The sequence below is a fragment of the Delphinapterus leucas genome, chromosome 7, assembly GCF_059928025.1.
Source record: "Delphinapterus leucas isolate spDelLeu-1000000601 "Yukka" chromosome 7, BTC_Dleu_Yukka2, whole genome shotgun sequence".
Lineage (NCBI taxonomy): Eukaryota > Metazoa > Chordata > Mammalia > Artiodactyla > Monodontidae > Delphinapterus > Delphinapterus leucas.
Window position 1 is genome coordinate 38,042,156 of NC_143135.1, and position 18,499 is coordinate 38,060,654.

General features: G+C 48.0%; 1 protein-coding gene across 4 annotated transcripts in view; it reads left to right on the plus strand.

The window, feature by feature from the left end:
• The window catches only part of SERGEF (secretion regulating guanine nucleotide exchange factor), a 226,381-nt gene that overhangs the window by 198,409 nt on the left and 9,473 nt on the right, over nt 1–18,499 (plus strand). The window lies entirely within an intron of this gene.

Genomic DNA, 18,499 nt, shown 5'->3' on the forward strand with positions numbered 1-18,499 from the left:
CATGGCATTTCCAGACTCTCCAGGCAACCTTACTGGCATCTGCTGCTGTGAAAGATTCAGATGCAGAAGGGCCACTGCTCTTTCTCCATTAGAGACGGAGCAAATTGGGAAGACAGGGAGCCACATACCAAGGACCAGGAAAATGCTGTTCCATTGATGTGAGGGCTTCTTGATGAAATAGAATTTGAATGTCTGTTATAGTCTCTTGGGGAGAGCTGCAGGATCAGAAGAGGACCCCTGGAGGAGAAAAATAAGGGGAGATGGGGGAACGTAAGGGGACAGTGTGACAAAGGCCTCACTGGGGAGGTAGCTGGAGAGTGGAGATGGCATGGGCAGTTCAGTTTGGTGGGAGAATGGACGTTGGTGGAGGTGGGCAAGTGTCAGCTATGCCTCTCTGAAACCTGCTGTTTTGAACCCTATTTGGCAAAAGTCCTACCTTTGGCCTCATTCTACCCAGATTATGTCCTATGGCTTCCTCTCCTGAGGTATGGGAACTGATCTCCACACCTCACACTTCACGTCAGGTGGACATTTCTTGCTTTCTGTCTTGTTCGTAGTTGTTTGCAGTACGCCCACTAGAATCATTGACCCTCTACATTCCATAGAGGGAGCTGAAACCCAGAGAGGAAGGTGTCTGCCTAAGGTCCCCAGCAATATGGAGGCCATGGAAGATAGGGGTTAGAGCTTAGGATCTGAGACAGACTGACCTTGGTTCGAGTCCTGGCTGCATCACTTAGTTTTCCAGTGAGCCTGAGCCTCAGCTTCTTTAGGGGTGAAATAGGAATCTTGAACGTTCCTACCCTGTTGGGGTATTATGGGTGTGAAATGAGACCATGGAAGTAGTACAGCAGAGTTCTTGGTATATAGTAAGAACTCAGGAGATGTTGGTAATTAAGAGACTGGGAATTCCTTAACAATGGGGACTATCTTATTCATCCTTGCTCATTCCTCCTCTTACTTCCTTGCACAGCTGAGGCACCCAAATACTACTCTGTCTGGAATTGATACTAGAAGGATGTTTGTTAACTGGATGAACGCCTGAATGCTCGAAATAAAGAACTGTTCACTTTGATGGGCTGTATGCTCCTGATGAATGTTTTCAGCTTCGGTGATGTTTGGTCTCCATCGGACTGGAACCAGGCCAAGCCGAGAGTCTGTCCTGTGTAGCTCAGCCGCACAGTAAAGTGACTTGCTGTTCAGGTCCCATACCCACCAGCCCTGTGACCCAGGGCTTATACTCCCCAGAGCTGTGGGTTTCTTTTTTTTTTTTTTTTTTTTTTTTGTGGTACACGGGCCTCTCACTGTTGTGGCCTCTCCCGTTGTGGAGCACAGGCTCCGGACGCGCAGGCTCAGCGGCCATGGCTCACGGGCCTAGCTGCTCCGCGGCATGTGGGATCTTCCCGGACCGGGGCACGAACCCGTGTCCCCTGCATCGGCAGGCGGACTCTCAACCACGGCGCCACCAGGGAAGCCCTGTGGATTTCTTAAAGGACAGGTGGGGCCGTTTCCTCTTGATCTTTGGGCACAATATATGGTATTGCTGGTAAATAATGTATAGCTTTATAATATATGTTTCCATTCACACTCACACGAGTCTCACCGTAGCACTGGGTTTGTCCGGTATAATATCCCAGGTTGTGGCTGGAGACCCTGAGGATCGGTAGCAGGGAGTGGCTGGTCCAAAAGCACGCTGCAGGAGGGGCTGGAGGAGGGGCATGGTCCCATCTTCTGACCCCAACTCTGGTGGTCTTCCCACCAGATGAAGTCTTGCTGGGTCTGTAGTTCTTCCTGGGAGATGATCCCAGTAAGGTGAGGCATACTGGGCTTGGGCTCAAATGCCTTGATTTTGGTCACGGCCCCATCACCTTAAGGGGTGCAGCTCTTATGTGAGCCACCTCTCTCCTCGACGTTCTCACTCCCTGATCTTCCTCCTTTGGGTTTGTAGTGGGGCTGAGAGTGCTTTGGAAAGTCTGAGATTCCAATTTAGTGACTGGGGAGAGAGACGTTGTTTTTAGCCAGTGAGGTATCCCTGAGCCACCTCGAGCTCAGCAAGGCTGCAGCCCCAGCAGGTCCAGATGTGCTGTGAATGACAGCCTGGGTATATCAGAAAGTACATGCCATTGTCCTAGAACACTGAGCATCAGAGCTGGAAGGGTCCTTGGAGATCAGTAAAGCTGCTGCCTTCGGTTCATAGGTGTGGAAACGGAGGCCCTGCGAGAGGTGGTGCGTCACCCAAGACCATGTGCTAAGTTGTTGGCAGAGCCACCCCATGCTCCTCTGAAAGGGCCACGCTGCAGCCCTGCCCAGCCTGGTATTTGCCCTTACTCTGAGTGCCTCATTTGAATTCATTTTAAAGCATCAGATTTTTTGAAAAGAGTTTTTTTTGAAAGAACTGTGTATATCAGACAATATTTTCTGTAGTGTTAGTTTTTTAAATTGTTTATTATAAAAGTAATTTCATTGAAGAAAATTTGGGTAATACAGAAAGGTTCTATTTAGAAGATAACAAACTGAGTGATATTAGTACGTCTCAGAATCACCCTGTAGGCAGGTTGCTGTTTTTTCAATGGAGGCTTTTAGACCAGTGGTCCCCTACACCCTGTAACCTTTTCTGGAAGTTTAGCTACAGAGAGTAGGAGAGTAACAATCCATAGAGACCTCTAAGGACTTCATTTAGTTCTACAGACTTCAGTTAGGTAGATGTACTACTAATGCTAGTTGTTGCCATCTGTAGAGTCTCTTCCAGGTAACAAACCGCTTCTTCATAGGTGTTCTCATTTGATTATTTGATCATTATAAGAATCCTGTGAGGTAGGGAAAACAAATATTATTTTCCCAATGCAAATGAACAATTTGAGCCCCAGGGAGATTAAGTAATTTGCTCAAGATTACACATCTAGTAAGTAGAAGACCTATATACTTCAAACTACTACTTGGCATAAAGACAGCAGAAGGCACCTAATAAATATTGGTGAGTGAATGAATGAATGAATGTAGGGGAAGGCACTAGAAATCATGTGGTCTGGTGGTTTTCAGACTGTGCTCTGGGAAGCCCTAGAATTCCATGGAGCCAGTTGGGGGTAGTGGGAGGTGGAGTTGATGGGGCTCTGAGCCCCTCACCCCTGCTCCAACCAGTGTTATCCATTTTACCTACTGGGTAAATTGAAAACAATTTAGCTAATCGAACTCCTACACCAGTGGTTCTCAAACGCTGGTGTGTTTTACAGTCTCCCTGGGAGATGCTGACGGTTGGCCTGAGGTGGGTGCTGGGACTCTGATTGTTAACAAGTACAGATGGTCATCAGGCCATGGTTGAGAAACAGTGGCCTGCTTCTTGGAGTTGAGGAAGGTAAGACCCACAGAGAAGCAGAGAGCAATCCTCAGTACCTCATCTGCTACCCTTCCCCCTGTACCACAACTGCAGCTGAACCAGAAAACAAATCACATAGCAGAGAATAACAGAACAGTTTCCATAGCAATGCTTCATGGTTTGTGCCTGTCAGGACACCTCAGACAAACACTCATCTGAACCCTCAGCCAGAACTTGTGTGAATCTTATCTACTTGTTCCACGCAAGGGGTCTGGGGGATGGGAGGAAAGAAGAGGGATGGATGGCATGCTTTTGTCGTGCCCCTGTACTGGGGATTCTCCCCCAATTTACCAACAGCTGGCAGCAAGATAGAGCAGACCAAGGAGGGCTAGGAATGGATTCTGGGCAAGAGGCATGGGGCCGTCGCGGCAGCGGATGGGGAGATGTGGATGGGAGCAAGGGCCATCTGGGCATGTATCATGTGATGGGCATGTATCATGTGATGCACATTACCTATTCATTCAAAAAAAGAAAAAGTAAAGGACATATGATCGTCCTTATTTACAGATGAAGAAATCAAAGGTCAGACACACACCTCTCGTGACAGAGGCAAGATCAAGTCCAAGTCTGTCAGGCTCCATAGCTACTGAGCAACAGTTGCTTTCAAATTCTCTGGCTAGTGAGTGAGGACTTGGGATATATACTGCCCAGCTGTCTCCTCCTTGTCTCAGGAAGGGGAGGGTCAGCCTACAGGCAGCTAGGTAGGTGCTGGTGCTCATGCAAAGAGCTGAAATGGACTGTGTGAGGACATGGTTGGTCCTAGAGCTGGAGGTGGAGTCTGTCCAGTCTTTAGCTGTAATGTCTCCCTTCCCCCACAATTAGGGTTCCGGTGCCCTTCAAACCGCAGGTGCCTTCGACATGGGCTGTCCCGACTGCCCCCTCCAAACTCACCCACTGCAGGTCCTTTGGATTGGTGGCCCCTGTGGACGGGCTGCCCAGCTCTCTGACTTGGCTTCGCCTCAAGGAAATGAGCTTCTCCCGGGGCAAGTGACATCCATTCATTTTTAGAACAGATGTTCATTGAGCACCTTTTATGTTCCTCTAACTGTTCTAAGTGCTGGGGATGCGGCAGTTGAACAAAATGAAATTTTTGCTCTCTTGGAGTTGCCCATTCTAGTGGGGAGACAGACAAATAGGTATATGATGGGGTGTGACATGCTAGGAAGGAAAATAAAACAGTGTGAGGGGTAGAAGGATGGGGTTGAGTGGTCAGGGAAGGCCCTCTGAGAAGGTGACATTTGAACTAAGACCCAAATGAAAGGAGGGAGAGAAAGAACCGTGTGGATATCCAGGGAGGAGCATTCCAGGCACAGTGAATGGCCAGTGTGAAAGCTAACTCTGGAAGCGTGCCCGGCCAGTTGGAGGAACAGCAAGGAGGCCGGTGTAGCTGGAGAGGAGCCAGTGAGGGTGAGAGTGGCAGCATTGGAGGGAAGGGAGCTGGGGACTAGATGGTGTGGAACCTTAGAGACCAAGAGCCAAGCTTGGATTTCCTTCTGAGCTGGGGTGCCACTGGAGGATTTGCACCCTGGGGACACATGCCTGGCTTCAGCCTTAGAGCCTCCAGCCCCCTTGTCTGGGAAGGGAATCTGTCACCTGGGACCGAGCCCACAGGAGGCTGAGTAGCCCCTGCTGGGGACGTGAACAATCACACAGGCAGGGAACCCAGCGACACTTGCCAGACCTCCCCAGCTGCAGTTGTTTCTTCCAGGCCAGGGCTAAAGGGTCTCTTGGAGCTGGCTACCTCCAGGCCCCCATGTCTGGGTGGCCTTACACTCCTCAGAGTTAGAAGGCATCCCAAAGAGAGTCTGGTGGCAGGGCTGCAGCATTCCCGGTGCCTGCACTCCATCCTCTGGGAGTGCCGCTTCTCCTGCTGACACCCCGGCCCAGGGGAGGAGCCCTGCGCCTGTGTATCCCAGCCCAGCAGCCTGGCCGCTCTCCAGCCTGAGAGAAGAATGCTGCTTCCCACAGGACCAGTGGGAGAACTCGGGCCGGTGGGTTATAATTATCCAAAGTGCTAATTTTGTTTCAAATGTTATGTGTTTTTTATGAAGTAGAGACATTCACGAAAGAAATTTATATATTAGCCCATGTAGTATGCATTTGTCCCAGTCGTGCACTTCATTCAAGAAACTGGAATTCAGAGTGATAAAGTCACCATATACTGACCCCATCGAATCATAAGCGCACCGAGCTGCCCACTGCTCACCTGGTAGCTCCTGCCATTTGTTATTTCCACGGTTTCCCACTTCTCACTCAGGTCATTCATTCATCTCTAATGAGTACTTCCAACTTAAAATGTCCAACACAGAACTCTTGATTTTCTCCCCAAGCCGACCCCTCCCCACAGGCTTCCTCACCTTGATAAACAGGCCGACTCTCCACCCATCGCTCAGGGAATCCATCTTGAACCCTTCTTTCACTTACTCCCTGTGAAATTCCATCAGCAGGTCCTACACGCCCTACTTCCAAGACAGATTGTAAATCCAGTTGTTTCTCTGTCCCCACTGCTACCAGCCCACTCCAAGCACCACCCAGTCCTGCCTGGCCTGGTCCTCTGCAGTGCAGGGGCCTCCTGAACCATCTCCCTCTATTTTGTCCTTCACCAAGTGGCCTTTTCAAATGTAAGTCAGACCTGATCACCCACTGCTTAAAACCCTCCAGTGGCTCCTCAGCCTCCCCACAAAACACTCTTGGCCTCCCCCCAGCCTTCCCGAGGCCCTGCCTTCCCTTCACGCGGAGGCCTGCCTCTCCCCTGGCTCTTGGCCCCAGACCCCACTGGCCTCCTGCCTGTTCCTGGAACCGGCAAAACTTCCCACTTCGGGCCTTTCTGTTTGTCGTTTCCTCTGCCTGGAAAGCCCGTCCTCCAGGTGATTGTATGGCTGGCTCTCCCTCAACTTTCAGGTCACAGTTCAGAGGCCACCTTACCGGAGAGAACTTCCTACCACCTGTCCTTCTAATCATATCACTCTGTTTTGGTTTCTTCATAGCTCTTATCACTAGCCACATGCTGATGATTTGTATGTCTGCTTGCTCGTTGGTCCCTCGTTAGAACGTAAGCCCCTTGAGGACAGGAGCCTTGGGCCTTGGTCTCTGCTGTACCCCTCCCGCTAGAGCCGTGCTTGAACCTTACAGGCACTCTGTAACTGTTCATCCACTCACTTATTCATTCACCTCTGGTACATAAAACCAGAGATAAATAGGCGGAGCACAGAAGAATTTTAGGGCAATTAAACTATAATGATGGATAACATGTCTTTATACATTTGTTCAAACCCATAGAATGTACACCACCAAGAGTGACCCCTAATGTACACATGGGCTTTGGGTCATAATGATGTGTCACTGTAGGTTCACTGATTGTAACAAATGTACTGCTCAAGTAGGGGATGTTGATAGCGGGGAGGCTGTGAATGAGTGGAGGCAGGGAACTTTCTGTACTTTCTGCTTAATTTTTCTGTGAACCTAAAACTGCTCTAAAAAGTAACATTTTTTAAAAGAAAACAATGCATTAATATAAATTGAAAGTATTAATCCCTTAGTTGTTTCCTATTTTGTACTATAATTTTTTTAATGTAATGAAGTTCAATAAAAGTTGACTGTCTGGAAAAAAAAAAGATAAATAAGAGACAGACTGTATCCCCAAGGGGATTTGGCCCTCTTGAAGAATCAGCCACTGCCTTTCTGGGCGTACATTTTCCAGGGCACCCGTCTCCCTGCGCTATCACAGTGGGATGGGTGGCCACCTCCTAACCTAGCATTTGTACTGTGTAGGAGCTGTGTAGCAAGTGGATTGGGCTAAATTGGGCACAGCGCCCAACCCAGAGCATACACTCAGAAGGTATTTATGAAGTGATTGGAAAGCATGGGAAGAATTCCTTCTCAGGTTTGTGTCATCCAGTGGCTTCTCAGTGGACTCCAGTGCTCTAACCTCCTAATCTGTGTGTGGTTTCTTCTGGACCTGCTGCTGGGTTCCAGAACAGACCTTCTTACACCCACCCCCATTACTGCTTTAGCTCCCAGCCTCCTCTCCTGCACACGGGTTGTTCCCAAACAGGTGTGGGGAGAACAGTGTCGAGAGGGTCTGCTGTGACCAGGCTCCAGGAACAGCATCAGGCCAGCTCCTCCGGGCCCCAGAGCTGCATTGTGCCCCTGCCCCTTTGCTGGTGCCCCTCAGAGATATGTGTTGCAGACATCTTGAAATTTCCGGTCAGGTCCAAACACCAGCACCCAGGCCAGGCTGCAAGGAAACATAGTACAGCAGCTCTTGCAGAAACAGTTTAGTGCTGGCCACGGGCTATGGGGAGAGTCAACGGACTTGGACTCCAACACGGCTAATGTGGCTTCAGGCTAAACTGATACAGGCAGCCTCTGGGACCAGGTGTGCATCTAGATAGAGCCCTTGGCCAGTTTGGGGAACGTACTTCTAGAGGGATGATGACAACTTGGAACCTACCAAGAGGAGGGGGCCCTGACTGGCCATGGAGGCAGGCCACCAGGTTATACAGAGGGATGATATATCACCTGAGTTAAGAAGTCTAAGAGAATAGGAGAACCATGTGCAAAACACTTAAAGGGATTAAACTCCACAGGTGCCATGCTGTGCCCTTACTGCTCCATCGCCAGAGCCAGACCCCTGCTGGCAGCACCAGACTCCACCTCGGGCCTGCTTGTTCACAGCCTCGCCCTGGAGCCACATCCCAGGGCATGCTCCTCCTCTGGGACCTCTCCCAGAGTCTGTTTTTTCATGAATAGAGTGTGATCAAAATACCTCCTTCCCAGGGCTGCTCTGTTAAATGAGATGGGTCACGCAGAGCCCTTAGCACAATACATGATCATAGTAGGCCCTCGAGAGGCTGAGTTGCCTTTTCTGTTCCTTCTCCCAGCGCAGCCAAGAAGCCCAGAAAGCTAGCAGTTCTGACAGAGAACACAGAATTCAGAAAGACAGTCTGTGGGGAGGAGTTCAGTTGTTTATAAAACAGGCCAACACGTTTCCACCTCGTAAGTTCTAAATCCATCATCCCTAGCTCCCTAAATCTAAGAATAGTCACCCAGTGGAGCCAACGTGCCGCAGCACGCTCTCTCCGCAGGTGACCGCGGCCGCGCAGCCACAGCAGCCTCAGCGCCTCCTCCTGCGTTGGGAGTGGGGAGGGCTGGCCTCCGCCCCTCCCAGCTTGGCTGTTTCTGAACCTCAGATTCAGCTTTCTTTCCCTTCCAGATCCTTCCTCACTGGGTTCTTTTAACCATCAAACCTCAGTGATACAAAGGGGGAGATAGCAGTGGGAAGGTGTGTAGCGGGGGACCTTTGGTGAGATGCTGCCCCACTTCTGGGCCTCAGTTTCCTCTTATGTAAAGGGATAGAGAACTACTGAGAGAACTGAACAACCTTTTAAGCTACAAGAAGTTCTAGAGCAGTCCCAGCCTTGCAGCCTCAGAACGAGACCTCCGAGGGCAAACCCATCAATTCAACCCGTTTTTATTTATCCTCTGAACCAGGGCCGCTCCTCTGTCAGGTCCGAGGGAGCCAGCCTGAGGACCTGGGTGTGTGGCCCCCTCTTCTGCTCTTCTGCCTACACCTTCCTTCTCTCTCTCTCCCTCATACGCATCCGTACCCACCACACCGCCGCACAAATTCGCCAGGCTCAGAAGGACATTTGCTCTGTCTCATCCCAGAATCTGCCCAGTTAGGAATGCCCTCGCCAGCTGGGGGCTCAGGACCTCTGGCGCAGGCCACCTGCCACTCTCCAGGGTGGCCTTCCAGTCCTTACGGCGTTCTTCCTGATGGTGAGCAGAAATCAGCCTGCCTGTGGCATCTCCTCCCCACATCTGTGGACTCTCTTTTAGCCTCTGGGAGAGAAGAAGACAGCTCCGTGCTCTTGGTAGCCATTCATTCATTTGTGTGTTCATTCATTCAAACAACAGGTATTAGTACTAATGAACTGTTAGTACAGTTTCAGGTGCTGAGAAATAGTAGCAAACAAAGAGTCCTGCTCTCAAAGAGCTTGTGTTCTGGTCAGGAGAGAGATAATAAATAACCACTTAAAAATATAAAGAAAAATAAAGCAAGTGAGGAGACAGAGATGGGGTGGGACGTAGATTGCTACTTCATATAGAGTTGTCAGGTAAGGCCTCTCAGATAAGGTGACGTTTGAACAAATACATGACAACACGAGGGAGTGAACCTGTGGACATCAGGACAAGAGCATTCCGACTGCAGGAACAGCAAACGCAAAGGCCCTGAGGCCAGTACTGTTTGAAGAACAGGAAGGAAGTCAGTGTAGCTATGGTGACGTCAGCAAGGTGGAACTTGACAGGACATGAGGTCCAGGAGGAAGCCAGCTGTTGTTTATGAGTCAGAGGAGAAGCCATTGGAGGATTCTGAGCACAGCAGTGCCATGTCGACTTAGTGCCGGGTTTTAACAGGATCCCTCAGGTTTTGTGTAGAGAATACAACAGAAGCAGCAGAGAGGGCAGGTAGGAAGCCCTTGCAGGAGTGCCAGTGTGAGGTGATGGGCTGGTGAGAAGTGGCCAGATTCCAGCTGTGTTTAAAACATTACCTTCCTAAACCCCTCATCTTTTCTTACTCGGTGGATGGCCACAGTGTCCTCTCTGGCCTCCTTGCCTTTAGCCCTCATCCCCCATCTCTTCCTCTCTCCCCATTCTCAGTGCTGTCATGGATCCTTGTCTGGAAAGGACCCCAGGCCAGCCACCTTCTACTTAGCCTTCCCTGAGGCAACTTTGGCTACAATACCAAAATATCTCCAGAGTAACACTGGGGGCTAACAGCCCCACTTCCTGATTCTGGAATGGCTTCTTCCTGCTGCTTCAGATCCTGCCTCGAGGGCATCTTTGGCCCTGGAGAGTGATGGATGGTCTACTAATTGAAAGGGTCCTGCACTGACAGGCCTCTTCCCTCAGACTGGCCCATTGGGACCGTTGTCCTCACAGCCATTCTCTAGGCCGTTCTGTTGTAGGAGCTACCCCTCTCTGGGCAGTGTAACCAGGGACAGAGACTCACAGCTGTCTGTTCTTGAGGCCGGTGGCCAGGAGGCAGCTCTGGTCACAGATCAGGGAATAAAGACAAGCAGCCAGGCACAGGACTGGAGTTGATCTCAGCATTATGTGTGTGTATACTCCTCCCCTGCTGCTCTCCAGACAGAGCAGGGGGCTCAGAAAGACTGTGGGCAGGGGAACAGCCCAGAGGTATTCACTTCCACTCAGTAGCTCTATCCTGAGTGCCTGTACCATGTGCCTGAGGGCTGATTGGTGAGCGTGTCCTGCTCACAGCACCTGGCTCCCATCCCCAGCTCACAGTTACAAATAGAAACACCTCGAGATCCAGGAGGAGTGTGGTGTGTGTGCTAAGAGAGCTCTGGGTATCTTAAGAGCTCAGAGGAAGTGAAATTAATAGCCTTCTAACAGCCCAGGAGGACCCAGCCCTACACCTGCCCACAGTTCGCTCCTGCAGCAAACAGGATGCCATCAGGATCAATGAAGGCAGCTCAGAGTGAGCAAATGTCAGTGGGTACCCTCTATTTAAGACTGGTAAACTCTTATTCATCCTTCAAAACCCAGCTAAGAATTAACCCCTGGAACTTTCAGTGTCACCTGCCTCCCCTCCCAATAGAGTGTATCATCCTCTCTATGCTACCTCTGTGGGTTAGAAATACTGTTATTTTTTTGATCATCATCCTGTGTTATTGCTTTTTAAAATATATGAACACACAACAAAGAAAATCTCAGTTGCCCTTCCCCATTTCTCCCTCTCTTCCTCAGAGACTATTCTCTGTTTGGGTTGTATTCTTCAGGATCTGTACATACAGAAATATATAGGGGCTTTGCATAAATTGAATCATACTCTCTATATTGTTCTGCAGCCTATTTTCTCTTAAAAATGTCTGCAATACCTTGCCATGTCAGGCCACAGAGTGCTACCTCATTATTTTTTATTTTTATTTTTATTTTTTTATTTTTATTTTTATTTTTTGCGGTACGCGGGCCTCTCACTGTTGCGGCCCCTCCCGCTGCGGAGCACAGGCTCCGGACGCACAGGCCCAGCGGCCATGGCCCACGGGCCCAGCCACTCCACGGCATGCGGGATCCTCCCGGACCGGGGCACGAACCTGCGTCCCCTTCATCGGCAGGTGGACTCCCAACCACTGCACCACCAGGGAAGCCCTACCTCATTATTTTTAATAGCTGTATATTATTCAACAGTAGGGTCAAACTATAGTTTCTTTACACACTCCTCTGTTGATGGGTATTTAGGGGTTTCCCCCCAGTCTTTCACAATTACAAACAGTGCTACAGTAAACACCGTTGTGCCAGCCTCCTTGCGTACACATGCCATTGGTCCCTGTAATCGTCATTCCCCATGGCTGTCTACCCTAGTGGCCTGGGAGCCCCGGGGCAGAAACTGGATTTTCCTCTTAGGGGTGTTTTGTCCATACAGGGCCCAAGCCAGAAGAGGCATCCACATGATGAGATAAATGGACTCATCTGAGCAAAATCACGACTGTGTGAAAGGCCTGGGTGAACTCAGGGAGCAGCAGCAAGCCCATGGGGCTGGAACAGAGGAAAGAGCGGTGATGCGGCCAAGAGGGACAGGCTGCCCTGAGAGCCAGATAAGAGGCCCATTGTAGGTAGTGGGGAGACAGGAAATTGTTCATGGGAAGACCTAGTTCATGCTGTGTTTCAGCCTGGTTTCCCCCACCCAGGCCAGCTACCTCAGAAGAAACTAGCTTTTGTAATTGTCTAAGCGAGAGAGGATCAGAACCTGAACCTCTTCTTTCTGTCCTGAGGTTGCCACCTAGACCCAAAACACTTCAGGAGGCCTGAATTCCTTGCTCACAGCAGGACCTAGGGACCACCAATTACTGCCCAAAGGGTGGGATACTCATGAGCTTGGGCAGCTAGACACTCAGAAGTTTCTTCCAAATTTGCCTGGCTCCAAGGCCAGCTCCGTCCACACTGGCATTGACCACCTGCCCGAATCCAGAGACTTCCTCTGCGTGAGGCGCTCAGACCTCACCCCTCCTGTCTTTCTCTCTCTCCCTCTCTGCTTGGTGTTGCAGAAGAGCGCCCTGCCTGGTGCCCGAGGTCCTTGTGAGGCCTTGTGAGGCCTAGGTCCTTGACAGGCAAGAGACAAGGTGAACCATTGGCTGCCTAACTTTTCGCACCATCCCGCCCTCCTCTCCCCACCCCACCAGATGCGGACGGGGGTGGGGTGCGGCAGGGCCTGCTGCAGCTGCCTCTGCCTCAGCCCCAGCGCTCACAAGGGCTCGGAGGGGTTTCTGCTCCTCCGCAGAGTGCTTCTCTCACCAGCTACAGCTCTGGCCTGCCATCACTGACCTTGTTCCTGTACAAGTGCGCCATGACTCTCTACCTTTTCTTCATTATCTGAGGAACAGAGGTTTGGCTAGAGAGGACAATATATATTAACAGAAGAGGTTCTGGAGTCCTACTGCCTGGGTTTCAGTTCAGCTCTGCTTCTCACCAGCTATGTGACCTCGCACAGTTCATACCACCTCCCTGGTGTGTTAGGCTGTACCTCACAGTCTTGTTGTGAGGATTTAGTGAATTAATACGTATAAAGTGCTTATCACAGGGCCTGGCATACACTAAGTATTCGGTGACTTTATTACCGTTTTGGAACTAGTGAAGGAGCCTGAGACTCAGGAGTCCTGGATCCTAGTCCTGACTAGGGCGGCCACATGACCATGGACAAGTTCTTTCACCTCTCTGAGCCTAGTTTCCTCATCTGTAAAATGGAGGTAAGAACACCTCAGAGAGTTGCTGTGAGAATTAAGGTAACGTTTATGTGAAACTGAGAAGCACCATCCCTAGGTTGTAGCCCTCATCTTCATGGTCAGAAATGGCAGCTAGAGCTCCAGCCATCACATCCACATTTCCAGTGACAGGATGGAGGAAGGGGCAAAGGGCACATGCCGTCTGTCTTTGAAGGAAGGATCCCATAAGCTACTACAGAACATTTCAGCTCAAATCTCATTGGCCACGCCCTGCTGCAACAGAGGTTGGGAAATGTAGTCTCCATTCTGTGGTTCAGGGACAACCAGGAGTTTCTGTCACACATACTCAGGTGTTTGCCCCTCCTAGGCAAGACCCTCCAGCAGAAACGCTGCCGCCTTCCTAGAGTTGGGCTGCAGTCCCAGCACCATAAGGCCCTGTGAGGACCCAGGTTGCCAAGAAGCTCAAGCAGGTGCCACAAGACCTGAACAGATTTGGGTACTGTGTCCAGCCTGTGCTGGGGACCCTGCCAGCCCTGAGGTTCCGCTGCCTGCAGGGCTCTTAGGCTGACGCAAGTGTGGTGGGCCATGAGCTTTGTCACTTGTCAGAGCCTGCATCAACTCCACTGAGTCCCGTGAGCAAGGGCCCAAACTCTGAAGAGGCTAGGGAATCCCTCTGTAACTATGAGCTCTCCACCCAAGGCTCAGCCATGTGCCCCGGGGCCAGTAAAACAGATCTAGACCAATCAGATGGGATCTCAGTGTCCTCAAGAACCTGGCGAGTGCCGGGCACACTGCAGAGAGTCCTCTGTCATGCCAGGAATCATCATGAACTCACCTGTTTCGAAAACTGGGTGTCCCGTATTCCAGTTAGCTTAGGAAGAGGCTTATCATGGGCTCTCCTTTCTCTCACCTCTACATGAGAACAGCCTGCATAGTAGCATCTTGCTGAGTCCAGACGGCCTTTCCATCTTCACTGTGCCGCTGAATAGGTGGCCCTAAGTGAGGGTGAGGGACAGGGGGTGTGCTTGAAAGATATTCTAAAATGCTGGAGGAGCTCAGAACTGAAAAATGTCCTGTGTGAGTCCTTCTGTTACTGGGATGGCCCATCTTTCATTCTCCGAGTTCAGCAGCCTGGTTTCTTTCTATAGGAGGTTTGTTTAAAGTGTTGGGGAACCCCTGACTTGTCATTCCACCCTAGGCCTTCCCATCTGCTGGGAAGGTTTGCCACCAGCATGGCCTTCCTTGCCTTTTCCTCCTTTCCCCATGGTCTGCTTCATACGTGGGTGTGAGCTGTCACCATGCGTCAGGCACTGTGCCAGGGCATTAAATGTACATCAGCACATGCAGGCCTCCTCCTAGCAACCCTGTGAGGTAGCTGGGGACAGACGTACCATTGTCACACAGCTGTGTGGTGATGTGGGACCCAGGACAGCATAACACAGTCCACAGTATGTATTATATATATACCAGGGGCTGACGGAGTACAACCCACGGGCCTGCTGTGTACGGCCTTGCGAGCTAAGAATGATTTTTAAAGGCTTGTAATAAAGAATAAGAATATGCAACAGAGACCGAACGAGACCATCGAACCTAAAGTATTTACTGTTTGCCTTTATAGAATAACTCTGGCAAGCCCTTGGTATAGAATATGCAGAGTTTAGCACAGATTCCGGAGCCACACTGTCTGGGTTCTAGCACCTCAGTTTCATTAACTATAAAATGAGAATAATCTATAAAACATGGCTGCCTCACAAGGTTGTTAGAATTAAATGAGATAAAGAATATAAAGCACCTAACCTTGAGTCAGCTTCTTTGGAAGTACTGGAGGAAACTGTATCTGAGCCTTTGCCAGGCTTCTCAACCCAGTGGGCTACCCCGGCCCCAAACAGGCTTCTTTAGAGCGTTTCCTTTGGCAGGAGGAGAGGGACCTGCCAGCTGCCCGTTGTGCCGCGTCCTGCTGGTAGGTCAGCGCTGCCTTCCTCCCACCCCCATTCCTGCTGACCGTCAGCTGGTGCCACTCACCAGGGCTGGGCGCAAAGCCCATGCCAGGTGCCGAGCTAGGCCCGCAGGTACCAAGCCTGTTCCATTCTCCACCTCATGCCTCAGATCCACCTGGCTGAAACTCCTGCTTAACTGCAGGACTTGTGGCCTGGGGTTCATCCTCTCTGTGTGCATTTCCTCATTCATGTGCCAAACAGGCAGACATCTGTGTTTCCCCAAGCCCAAGCTTTTGGCTAATGATTGCCTTCCTACCAGGGAAAAGGAAAGAGAAGGGTAATCCTGGGCAAGCCAGCCTCCCTCTGTGAAAGAGCGGTCTGCAAAACAGATTTTCAGTGGTTAATGAGTGAAATGTAAAGATTTTTTAAGAAACTCAGATCATTGAAAAAAGTCAAAAGAATATTTTCTGATCTGGATAGGGATAGGCTTTCAATTCTTACAAACTATGGAAGAAATGATAAGATAAAAAAACAAGAAATTGTACTACTTAGAACCATAAAATTTATGTTTTACATCAAAAGACCTAAAACAAAATTTTAAATCAAACTGAGAAAAAATAGTTCTGCCAGATATGGCATAGAATTAATATTCTTAAAATAAAAATCTTTAAAACAATAAGGCTCTTGAGAACAACAACAACAGCAAATTTTCATTTAGGACAGTAGTGCCCCCTTATCCGCAGTGTTGCTTTCAGCGGTTTCAGTTACCCCACTGTCAACCACAGTCAGACAATATTAAGTGGAAAATTCCAACAATAAACAACTCTTTTAAATTGTGTGCCATTCCAAGTAGTGTAATGAAATCTTGCTCTGTTGTGCTCCATCCCACCCAGGATGTAAATCAGCCCTTTGTCCAGCCCATCCACACTGTACATGCTACATGCCCATGAGTATAGGAAAAACCAGCATACATAGAATTTGGTACTCTCCATGGTTTCAGGCATCCACTGGGGGTCTTGGAAAGTGTCCCCTGCACAAAAGGGTGGACTACTATACTATGTATTTTATATATACTTGCTCATTTAATCCTTATAAATGAATAAATATTTATAACCTTTATGATAAAGGTACTATTATTTTCCCCATTTAACAGATGAGGGGACTGAGGCTCAGAGAAGCTAAGTAACTTGCCCAAGGTCACAGCTAATAAATGGAGAAGATGGGATTGAACCCAGGCCATCTGGATCTTGGGTCTGAGCACTTAAACTCTTCTATATGAAACAGGAAAAATATATTAAGCAGACAATACACAAAAGAGGAAATTCAAATATGTGAGGAAAATAAGAATTACTTTTCAATTTCTGTGGGAATCAGAAAAGTACAAATAAAAATGAGATACCATTTTTGTCTTAAAATTAGAAAAGGTTTTTAAATACTATAATAATTAATGAATACTGGTAATGCTGGAGTGGTACAGAGTCCCACAGATTGTTGTAGTTGTATTCAAGTGGCCTTTCTGCAAAGTATTCTGGCAGTACTCAAAACAATACTCAGGAATCTCAAAAATGTCCATACCATTTGACCAGGAATTCCCATTCTAAGAATCTAATTTGAGAAAATAGAGATGTAGACAAAGATTCATGCACAAAGATGTTCATAGAAATGTTATATAAAATAATGAAAAATTAGAAACAGCCTATCTATCTGATAATGGGATACAGGTTAAGGAAATTGTTTAATCTCCATAATGGGCAATTAGGCAGTCGTTTTACATAAATCTGGACAACAAAAGAGACCATAAACAAAGTGAAGAGACACCACAGACTCCTGGGAGAAGACACTTGCAATGCTTATAACAATTATATAAACAAAAGAATATACAAAGAATACTTATAAATCAGTAAGAAAAAGGCAAACAAAGAGCAAAACAGGCAAAGAATGTAAACACGCAATTCATAGAAAAAGCAATTTAGGGCTAGTAACATAAAGACATGCTCCATCTCACTAGTAGTCAAGAAAATGCAAATTAATCACATGTACTTAATCAGAATAGCAAGAGTCTAAAGGCAAAGATAGAGGGAAACGAATTCATATCCGTTGCTGATGGGACCATAAATGATGGGACTACAGCCATGGTGGAGAGCTGTTTGGCCACACCTGGTAAATGTAAACATGTGATTCCGCCACAATCACACTTCTAGGGATCAATGTGCACAAACACCAATTTGTACAAGGATACGTGTTCCAGGATGTTCACTGCAGTGTTGTTTATAGTAGCAACAGTGGTAATAGTATTGTTGTAAAATATTATGGTATATTATATATTGTAATATATAATGTGTAATAAAGTAGCAACAATTATCATCATTAAAGAACTGTCCATCAGAAGGGAAATGGATGAGTAAAATATGATTTATGCATAATGGGATGTGTGCTATGCACAGTTAAAATAAATGAACTAAAGCTGTATCAGCTCAGAGAGATTTCAGAAACAATGGTATAAAGAGCAGGTCATAACAGAAGACACATATTTGAATGACACTACTTATGTAAATCTTTAAAACAAACTAAAATTTTTATATAATATTTAAGGACACATACATGTAGAAAAATATAAAACAAGCATGCAAGTAACGTACACCAACTTCAAATAGTGGTTACTTCCAGGAAGGAGGGAATGGATGGAGGGCCAAGGATGGGAGGTGGGTCTTAAACTGTATCTTTATAATTGATTAATTTTTTTAAAGGTTGACGCAAATATGGCAAAATGGTAACTAATGTTCTGAATCTGATCGAGGAATATGTCTTTCTGTTAAATTATTTTTTGTACTTTTCTGCATATTGAGCTTTTTCAAAATTTCAAATTATTTTTAATTTACTTTTTGAACAATTCCCAGTTCTATGGAGAAATGCTTGTGTTATTAAGGCATAAAAACAACACAATAGATACACAAATATTTACAAGTTTCACAGATTGAAGGTTTGAAAGAGATACCTAAAATATTCATAGCAGTGGGCAAGATTCTAGAAGTCTGCTTTTCTTTACACCTATCCATATTTTTCTTTTTTTTCCCCCTTTTTACCATGAAGATGTATTACTTTTATATCCAGAAAAAAAAATTTTTTTAAACAACTACAGAAAAGTGTGAGCAAGTTTAGTTAGACTCCAGGAAAGGGTCTAAAACCTAGGAAGAGGTGCTGTGATGGGGTGGGAGCGTCACAGGCTGTCAGAGAGACCTGTGCTCGAATGCTGGCTTGGAGATTGGCCGTAGGACTCTGAGCTCTTCCATCTTTGATCTAGTCAGCAAACCCCTGTTGAGCCGCAGCTGGGGACCAGGCTCCGTGCTAGAGACAGGGCAGTGAACAGAACATGTGTGTTCCTTCTCTCACTGTAGGGCAGACAGTCTAGTGAGGAGGGGATAGTAAACACATCACCACCCAGACCA